The 10,128-nt window shown below is 38.2% G+C and overlaps 1 long non-coding RNA gene across 1 annotated transcript; it reads left to right on the top strand.

Moving 5' to 3' along the window:
- The first annotated feature begins 1,316 nt into the window (after positions 1 to 1,316).
- LOC145407672 (uncharacterized) lies at positions 1,317 to 9,331 on the top strand. The gene is made up of 2 exons (XR_013898783.1): positions 1,317 to 1,441; positions 8,538 to 9,331. It is a non-coding gene; the product is annotated as an uncharacterized LOC145407672 (long non-coding RNA).
- Positions 9,332 to 10,128: the final 797 nt, after the last annotated feature.

Genomic DNA, 10,128 nt, shown 5'->3' with positions numbered 1-10,128 from the left:
TATAAACAGTAACACTGGAAATGAGAGCTATCTGAATATGTTTGCAGATGATGCAAAAATACAAAGGAGAATTACTAACACAGACTCTTGTAAAGAGCTACAAAAAGAATTAAATAAACTTCATGAATGGAGTAGTATATGGCAAATGGAATTCAATGTGGACAAGTGTCATGTAATCAAGTTTGGTAAAAGTGGAAAAAGACCTGATTGGGATTATAAGTTAAGAAATAAAACCCTATACACATCAGAAAGAGAGAAAGACCTAGGTGTGATTATTAATAACAGACTATCTCCGGCTGACCACATCAGCGAGAAGGTACGGAACATGTATACACTGCTTGCAAATATGAGAATAGCATTCACATACATAAATGAAGACATGCTAAGAAGGATAATAACATCATTCATTAGACCAACCCTGGAATATGCATCAGTAGTCTGGAGTCCTCATCTCAAAAAACACATAGACAAGATTGAAAAAGTTCAAAGGGCCGCTACAAGATGGATACCAAGCTTAAGGGACCTAAGCTACGAAGAAAGACTAAATTAACTGAATCTACCAACACTACAGGAGAGAAGGAAAAAAGGTGACATGATAATGCTATATAAGTGCATATCAGGGAAGGAGAAAATAGACATAAATGATTACTTAACATATGGAGAAGCACCAGCAAGAGGACACTGCAAAAAAATTGCATAAGAAGAGAGGTGATAAAGACGTAAGGAAATTCAGTTTCCCAAACAGAGCAATTGATCAATGGAATGCACTACCGAATGAAATAATGTGTGCCAAAACAATTCACAAATTTAAGGATATGTACGATAAATATGGTTTAAGACACGGGACAGTACGAGCTTGACTCATTCCTGTAAAGATACAATTAGGTAAGGTAGGTAAGAACACACACACACACTTCACTTCTCATACGTTAACAGGGTCCAAATGGGGCACAAACTGCTGCGTCTTCATAGTATACACAATTTTCAACATACTGTAAGGGGGTAATTATTCGGTGTATATAAAGAGAGGTGTCTTCACCCCCATTAGGCTCTGTAGTAACACATTTTGATTTTTTGTTTTTTTTCCTAGGGACTTGTTAAGATTTATTAGTAGACTAAACACTTTGTAAAAATAGAGGAAAGGAATTTCTGTTTTATTCCAGATACTTTTATTAACACCGAATACATAGTAACACTAATTCTCTATATAGCAGTATATGAGAGTCCCATCTGTGTCCTGATTGGCTAGCTATTATGACGTCACTAGCTCCGCCCCCTTACCACACTTGTGGCTGATGAGCCAGCCTCCACAAGCGTGGCGAGTTGGCGACTGGCGGGTGTGGGAAATCAGTGTGGACCCTGACAGCGTGTTGACTGAACGCCATGGCTTCTTTCGCTCTGCTCTGCATTTTACTGGCTGTTCTTCCTGCTTTGAGTTCAGGTATGGTATTTTTTTTTTTTTTTTTTATAGATTCGTGATGTTAAGTGCCTTTTAACATTTCCTTATACCTCTTCACTAATGATTTATTCTGTCCGCACATCAATATCCTTTTGTGTCTTATAGATGCAAAGTACCATATGTCGAAATGGAATTTTAAACTGAGATTTACGTTGCACATTTTCCTCTGCAGCATTTTCTGATCATTGCACATTGATATGCTCTTGCATTAGTGCAACCTGTTTCAGTATTAAGCAATATAAATAACGCTCAATAACAGGGGCGCCAAGAGAATTGAAATGTGCTGGGGCAGAACTAGTTTTGGGCCCCCACCTCTGCAGCAGGTAAAGGTAGAGGTGGGGGGCATATGCTATATGTATATGTAACATAATTTGTTTATTGCTTTAGCAACTTAGAAATACATTCAGATGAACTGTTTACCATGAATAGTTTCATCCGCTAGAGTGATAAGACATACACATGACACACACACAGTATGTGTAATCATTACAAAAATACAAGAAAGCAATAACCAAGCACTAAATTGATAATAATACAAGAAAAGCAATAACCAAGCACTAAATTGATAATAATGTAAGTAAAATCATAATACAATACATAAAGATTTCATACAGAATAACTATATGGCTCATTCATTTTACAAACAATGGTGTTTTCCTTGCTTTTCTCTTGGCAAAATTATGAAGCACAACATCAAGATCAAGAGATCTTGCAAGCTGAGACACAATACTAAGTTTAGCTAAGTCCACAAGTCGTGCTTGGGTCATTGTTGTTCGTAGAAAATTTTTAATCAGCTTTAGTTTGTTGAATGATCACTCTGCGGAGGCGGCAGTGGCAGGGATTGTTAGCAGAATGCGCAGGCTGACAGATACATTTGGAAAGAACCCTTCTAGTCCATACTCTGTCAAGCAATTCAAAAGCTTCAATCGGGTTAGCTGGTTCTGCCCAAAATTTGAGCAATGAATTGTTGGTAGCTGCCTCATTTCCATCATGATATCGTGACTGATACTGGCAGGATACTTTATCTGCCAGTGATTTTGATTTCAGCTCCAGCTCCTCTGATCATACTGTTAGGTACTTCCAGAAGAAACTGAAGTTTTCAGAAATATTCTTGGCAGCTTTGAATCTAACAGTCAGTCCACCAATTACATTATCCAGTAATACATAAAACACAGACTTTCTGAAATATACTTCATCAGGTGACTCATCCGCTTCATTTTATTCTGATTAATCTGTAACTGCTGTGGCATCACCATCATCATGAAATCTTCTTTTGCGTTTAGCTCCAGCTGCTTTACCACGTCCATGATACAGATGAAGCAACTACCTTTGCTTCATTCCACATAGCTTTCCAGTTATTCTAGAGATCTGTCAGTTCTACAAGCAAGCCCTCTATGTTTGACACTTCAACATCCTGTGTCGCATCTCTGGTTTGAATAACTTTATTACACAAGTCAGTTGGAACTAGGACTTTGTACCATACAACAGACATTATCACGCAAATGATGGATGTCACAGAAGACAAAGCTCGATTAATTTCTGTTCTTGTTTTGGCAGTTAGGTTCAGCTCCAAGAGGTCTTCCAGTGTTAATTTGATGCCAGGCAGGTGGGCTGCAAAAGGCTTCACACTTGCAACGCGATCAGAGCACCGTGTGCCAATATCCCATGAAGAGACCAGCCAATGCGATTCAACAATATTTCCCATCACTGTGGGCTAGAGCTAAACAAGTTGTAAACAGTTTGCATAGTTCCAAAGTATGTGATAGCTTCAGGGATGCATTCTATAGCGTCAGTTCCACACAAGTTGAGAGTATGGCAACCACATAGTGAAAATATAGCTGCTGGACATTGTTCAAGTATTTTTGCTTTTGCACCATTATATTTTCCAGCCATGTTTGCCCCATTGTCGTAGGCCTGTGCACGACAATCAGAGAGTGGAATACCATGCTCTTGCAATGTATCAATAACCATCTGAGCTATTTCATTTCCTCTTTTGTCACTACAGTCTACAAATTTGAGGAATCTTTCCACAGTATCAAACTGAGATTTATTCAGAATTACATAGCGCAGCACGATTGTTGTTTACTCAACATGCAATGAATCTGGCGTGGCATCAGCTATTACTGCAAAGTACTTTACAGTCTGTCTTTCTTGCAAAATGCACTGTTTTACAAGATCGGAACACTCTGTCATTAATTCATTTTGAGAATCAGCGGAAAAGTATTGTACTTGCAACCATTCGCCTTTTTCCTATAACTCTTTCACTTGTAACACATGTTCTTTTAAGACTGGATCCCAGTGAGACAACAACTCTATCAGCCCCAGAAAATTTCCATTGCTTGTGTCACCAATACGCTGGGAACGACCCCCAAAAGCAAGCCCACGTTCTCCCAGGAATAGTATAACATCAATGATTCTCTTCATAATATTGTACCATTTAACAGATTCTGTCTCAGCTGATGCCTCCAGGAGATTATCAACACCTCTGCCAGATGACAGGCATCTTTTTAATTTACGCCAAGCTAGATAGCATCCCGTATGACTATTGCTTTTCTCATGTTCTGGGATGCGATTATACAATTTTCGCCATTGTCCAGTAGCTGACCATCCTTCAGCTGATGACAGGGCAGACTTGGCTGCTGTGCTGATGTTGTAACATAAATTATTCCAAAATAATCTACATGGAAAACAGTACAATCTCGGACAAGTTGCTCTCCGTTAACATTTCGAAATTTTAGGATGCTTTCTGGAAACACTTTGTTATTTATGTCTTTGGGAAATGTTTTACGATAGCCAATGTGGCCTCTGACAACATAATTTTCAATGTCTAACTGAGAAGGACACTGTTGCAAGAAGTCCAATGTCAAGTTCAGTGTTACTTTCTACACCTTTCTCTTCACTAGTTTCTGTAGACGCTGCACCCATTGCCTCACTACCAGTTTCAACAGTGACTTCCACTCTCTTTTCCAAATCCTCATTTTCCTTACCCCTTCCATGCCCCAAATCCACATTTTTCTCATCCACCTTCTGTTCTAGATCCACATTATGTTGAATTACTTCATCTGCCCTTTTTTCCAAATCCACATTTTGCTTCATCTGTCCTTTGCTTCAGATCCACATTTGCCTCTTCTTCTAAATCCACATTTATATTTGTATAAGCTTCATCTCATTCCTTTGGCCTTGTCACACCAACTTGAAAGAGTGTCTGCAGCCCTTGTTTTTCATTCTCTCTGTGTTTTTGAGCTCCTGATTTATGGGAAGACATGTTGGAAGACGTCACATCACATTTATCATTGATCATTTAGGGGGAAATTGTAGAAAGACTTGCCCTCATGATGTGTCAACTTCACAAGCATTATTCTGGAAGAACGAGCAAAAAATTACTGTGCAGTCTCTGCAAATGTTAGTCCTACAACTCTACATCCTTTCCCATCACATGATTACACAATACATTAAGATATCCAAAGATAATACCAAAATATTTGGGCATCTTTCACTGTTATCATTTATAATAAAGTTATTATTTCTTGTAATGTATTTCATTATTTATTACAAAACATCTATCTATCTATATACCTAGGCTGCTTCCCCCAAGGAAAGGGAGGTAGCCGAGACAGGACGACACACTCCCCAATTACTCATCCATTCAAACACATTCATTCGCATCTTAGCCCCAAGGGGAGAACGGACAGATCCTCACAAAATATTAACCCAGGAAGCTTTTATTATAAGATTTATATTTGTATATTATTTGTAAACATATAAAGCAATGACAAAAAATCGTTGGATTCCTGGAATTGATTGTAATGTTGATGACATTTTGACGTCATATTTCTTTGATCCTTCTAAAATGACGTCAGTTAGTTTGAAAATTTTGTGACCCATTTATAGTCTGTGTGTGCGTTTGATTACTTTCATTAAAAAAAAAAAAAGAACCTCAAGAAATTATTTAAATGATAAAAAATAAATATCTAAGTCATAATTTGAAAAAATAATATTACAAGAAAATAACCCTTAAAAATTTGGACATTTGTGATCAAAAGCTAAAACAGCCATTGTCTTCTGCGTAAACCCAGTTTCTTTACTAATAGCCTGTCCCACATAAGATGCACGTGCGCTTAGACTCATTTTCAAATGGAAACAATGGCTATCTGCATAAGGTCCATACAACCCTACAGGCTACAATCATACCGGTAATGCATAAAAATAATGAAAAATAGGCTGTAAAAACACGAAAATGGCGTAACCAAAACATTCACGTGACGTTCACGGACACGAAGAGCTACAGGCCTATATGCAGCCTTTGTAATGGCTATCCTATCTCCCTATGGTCGTATGGATAGTATATAGTCAGTCTACCTGTCAAATACGGCTTTTGGCCCAATTTGTCCATATTACTGGAAAACTGTATACAGTACTGTAGAGGTTTTGAAGTTTTTTCCCCAACATACTCATGGGCACCCCAAAGACCCCGCGGGCCCCGGGGCAATGCACCAGCTGATCCTCCCTTTCGGTGGGCCTGCTCAATAGTGTAAAGATTTTTTATGCAAAAATATAATAATAATAATAATAAATTAATAATACATTGCTAAAGAAGCACTGTTACGAAGCCTACTATGCCATTAAGAATTAGGTCTGTGTAATATTTTGCTTGTTTTCATGCATTTACACAAACACACACACACACACACACACAATTTATTTCCTTTTTTTCTTAGTGTCATTATTCTTATATTTGACTGTTTCACTATTTTTCAGTTTCCTAGTATAGTCGCACCACGCGACTCTGAGGTTGTTATTATCGTGCCCTGGCAACCTACCCCTTAACATTGCGTCTGATTTCGTGTATGAGACGCATGTGATTCGTGTATATGTTCGCGTATAATAATATTCGTATATAATACAGTATATTCGGGCGAAATTGGGCGCACTTTCGAATGGCAGGTTGCCAGGGTATGATAACCTCAGAGTTGTGCACAGTGACTATAGTAGTAGTAGTAGTAGTAGTAGTATTACTACTACTACTGTTATTATTATTATTATCCTCACCACTATTTCATATGGTGAAGATATAGGAATCGCCCCTGTCCGTCCGTCTTTCCGTCCGGGCCTGTATCTCGTAAACTACCAGGTGGATTGGCTTCCTATCACACAGAAAGATAGAGTATGTGTCGTAGTTGATGCTCGTATAGGTAAAATTGCCATATTGTCTGTACTTCACGAGCTATGATCATATAAGGAAAAATCTGTCTTGTTACCTCCACCAAGGAGGTTATGTTTTACCCCGCGTTGGTTGGTTGGTTGGTTTGTCTGTCTGTCTGTTAGCAGGATTACTCAAAAATTTATGAGCGGATTTTGGTGAAATCTTGTGGAAGGGTGGGCCATGGGCCAAGGAAGAATGATTAAATTTTGAGGCAGATCCGGATCCGGAGTATCCTACACAATATCTCCAAAAAGTTTGCAATGAATTTCAGTGAAATTTTATGGAAAGATGGGTCATGAACCAAAAAACGAACTGATTAAATATAGGAGCGGATCCGGATCCTATATCCACTAATACGGATCCGGATCTTTTTTAATGGCAATGGTATTGGCGGAGGTATACTCTCTCAGAGTGCTTTCTAGTGATATATTTTGGACACTTCTTGCTGGATTCTCGTCATATCTTACAGAAAGAGTATAAACCCTGGTATTTGTCCCTGTATATGAAATTGCCACATTGTATTTTACTAGCTATATCCGTACAAGGAAACTAATCTATAAATAACTGTGTCTTGGAAACTACTTGCTGGATCATCTTAATGTCTTAAACAAGAAGCGGTGCCAAGGCACAGCAAACCCGTGCCAGGCAGTCATTTTAGTGCTGTCGAATAAACACAACAGGATATCTAGTCAAAGACATCACATAAAATTTGGAGTAAATCGGGTGAAAATTGACGATTTTTAGCCCATTTGAAATTTTAGGCCTATCCACCGGATATTGACCCTCTTACCGCTAACTGGGGAGTGACCCCTTAATGTAATGAAGCATGTTATAGGATGCAAATTTGAAAGATGCATCTTTAGGTTTTGGTTTCATGTCGATGTGACGAATTTGAAATGAGTTATGGCGATTTTTTTTTTTCATTTTTTAGGGCCTACAGCCTGGGCCTTTGCCCAATTTGGCCCAAAATTTAATCAGGTGTTCAGAAGATCGTTGTCCATCATCTCAGTAATTATAGTCAAAATTGAACCACTAGTGTTCACGTAAAGTTTCTAACAGACAAACGGACACAAACAAACAGACCAAGTGAAAATAGCCTACCAATTTCCGAGCCCCTTCGGGGCGATGACGGATAAAGATAGTATACGAGTCCTAGTTGATACCCCTATATATATATATATATATATATATATATATATATATATATATATATATATATATATATATATATATATATATATGAAACTGTTATAACTCTTAGTGCATATTTATATATCCTTTACCGCATGATGGGGATACGTCTTTGGTAAAGAGTTGTGATTATTGCTGTTATCATCATTATTGTTATTACTACTTCTACTAATGTTATCATTATTATTATCACTCACTACTGTTATTATTATTACTATTATCATTATTAATGTCATTGTCAGTATCACTAATACTATTATCATCACTACTACTACTATCATTATCACAACCGGTACCACTTTTTTTCATCACTATTATTATTATCACCACTGCAATTATTATCATCACTACTACTATAATTATTATCACTACTATTATTATCATCACTACTATCATTATTATCACTACTACTGTTATTATTATCGTCACTACTACTATTGTTATCCTTACAACTATTATTATAATGACTGCTTCTATCAGTACTACTATTTTTATCACTACTACTATTATTATCACTACAACTATTATTATCACTACCAGAATTATCATCACCACTTCTGTTATTATTATTACTACTACCTTTATCATTATCACTAAATTTATTATTATCACTACTGCCATTATTATTAGGATTACCACTACTATTACTACTATTACTATCACTATTATCCTAACCCACAACAGGTGAGAGCAAGCCCTTATGTGAGTCCGATCCCTGCTGCAGGACAGGGCCAGAAGGCTACTGTTACTGCGACCTGTGCACCTTCAGGAGGAAGAGGTCGTCCGGGGAGCCCACCACGACCACAACGACAACGAAGATGATAAGTACGACTCGAGGTGACCCCAGCATCGGCAGTGTGAGTAGTGGTAAAGGTCGTCGTGAAGCCCCCAGTGGTCGTCGCGCAGTATGGCAGTCGTAAGCAAGAACTCGGCTCCATTATCCTCAACAAGAACGACAAGAACACCAACAAAAACAACAATAACAGAACAACAAGAATGACAAGTAAACAAGAACAAAGAACAAGAACAACAGTGCCACCACAACAACTACAAAAACAATTAAGTGAAAAAAAACAGGAAACAAACAACAAAAACAATAACAATAAGCCATCAAAAAAAAAAATGACGTTTATAGTCCTTTCACCTTAGCTTGGCCCAGGTTTTCCTCCTTTTGCAGTTTTTTTTCACGTAGCTCAGCGGCGGAATAAGACAGTGGTACGGCTCTACAACCTTTCCATAGCACTTCTTCGTGACTAGCAATTTGAAGGGGTTAATGAGGGCTATATATCTCCACCCCCCCAGTTCCAAAATTCCCTCTGACTCTTAATAAAATCACTTGGATGAGATATGGATTATAAGAAAAGGTAAAAAAAAAAAGATAATGCTTCTCTCTTTCGCTCTCTCTCTCTCTCTCTCTCTCTCTCTCTCTCTCTCTCTCTCTCTCTCTCTCTCTCTCTCTCTTTCGCCAAATGTATTGTTCAGAGTGAAATACTATGTCTCATTATCCTGTGTGGTGTGGTGTGGTGCGGGTATTACTGACTGGTGTGGTATTACCCTGTGTGGTGGTGTCATCTTGTGTGGGTATTACTTACTGGTATTATACAAAGAAATCCTGACAGCAACAACCCCCTTGCTCCTTTCAGGTTGTCTGGTAGAGAGTTTACCCGTATCACACTAGCAAAGTAGATCTACTGTACGTCCCTTTAAGAAACGCCGGTGCCGTAGACCTACGTCCTACAGCATTGAGAAGTCATTGCAAGCAACCGAAGTAAAATGGAATATAATGTTCTATCTCGCTAACTTCAGACATTTCTCCGCTACGCTTACAACAATGATTTAGGAGCACAGGAGGCGAGTGAGTCTTAACAGGCTCCCTGCCACTCTCCTCTGTTTGTAACCTTGAAGATTTCAGAGGTCTGGTGCCACCAGCCAGACTCGATTTAACCAGCTTTTTGGTTTTGGTGTTGAAGTACTGACAGCAATATACTGGAGTTTACATTCTGAAGTAAAAAGACTCGTTAGACATGATAAGAGGAGGATGAAAAGGCAACAGAGATAGGAAGTAAGTCAAAATGACGGTCAGAGCACAAGAGCAGCGAATCAAGCTACAAAGGAGTTAACTGTGACTGAAAAGAGAAGGAAGGAAATACCTGTACGAAATAGAAATGGTAACATGATGACAAAAGATTTGGATATAAAAGGAAGGTGGAAAGAGTATTTTGAATCTGTTTTAAATAGACCAATCCCAGCTGAAGAGGACATTTTGCCAGCCGAG

Source organism: Coenobita brevimanus, chromosome 74 (assembly GCF_032717465.1).
Source record: "Coenobita brevimanus isolate Jiangsu-jjx chromosome 74, ASM3271746v2, whole genome shotgun sequence".
Lineage (NCBI taxonomy): Eukaryota > Metazoa > Arthropoda > Malacostraca > Decapoda > Coenobitidae > Coenobita > Coenobita brevimanus.
The sequence above is the reverse complement of the archived record's forward strand: the minus strand, read 5'-3'. Positions and strand labels throughout refer to the sequence as shown.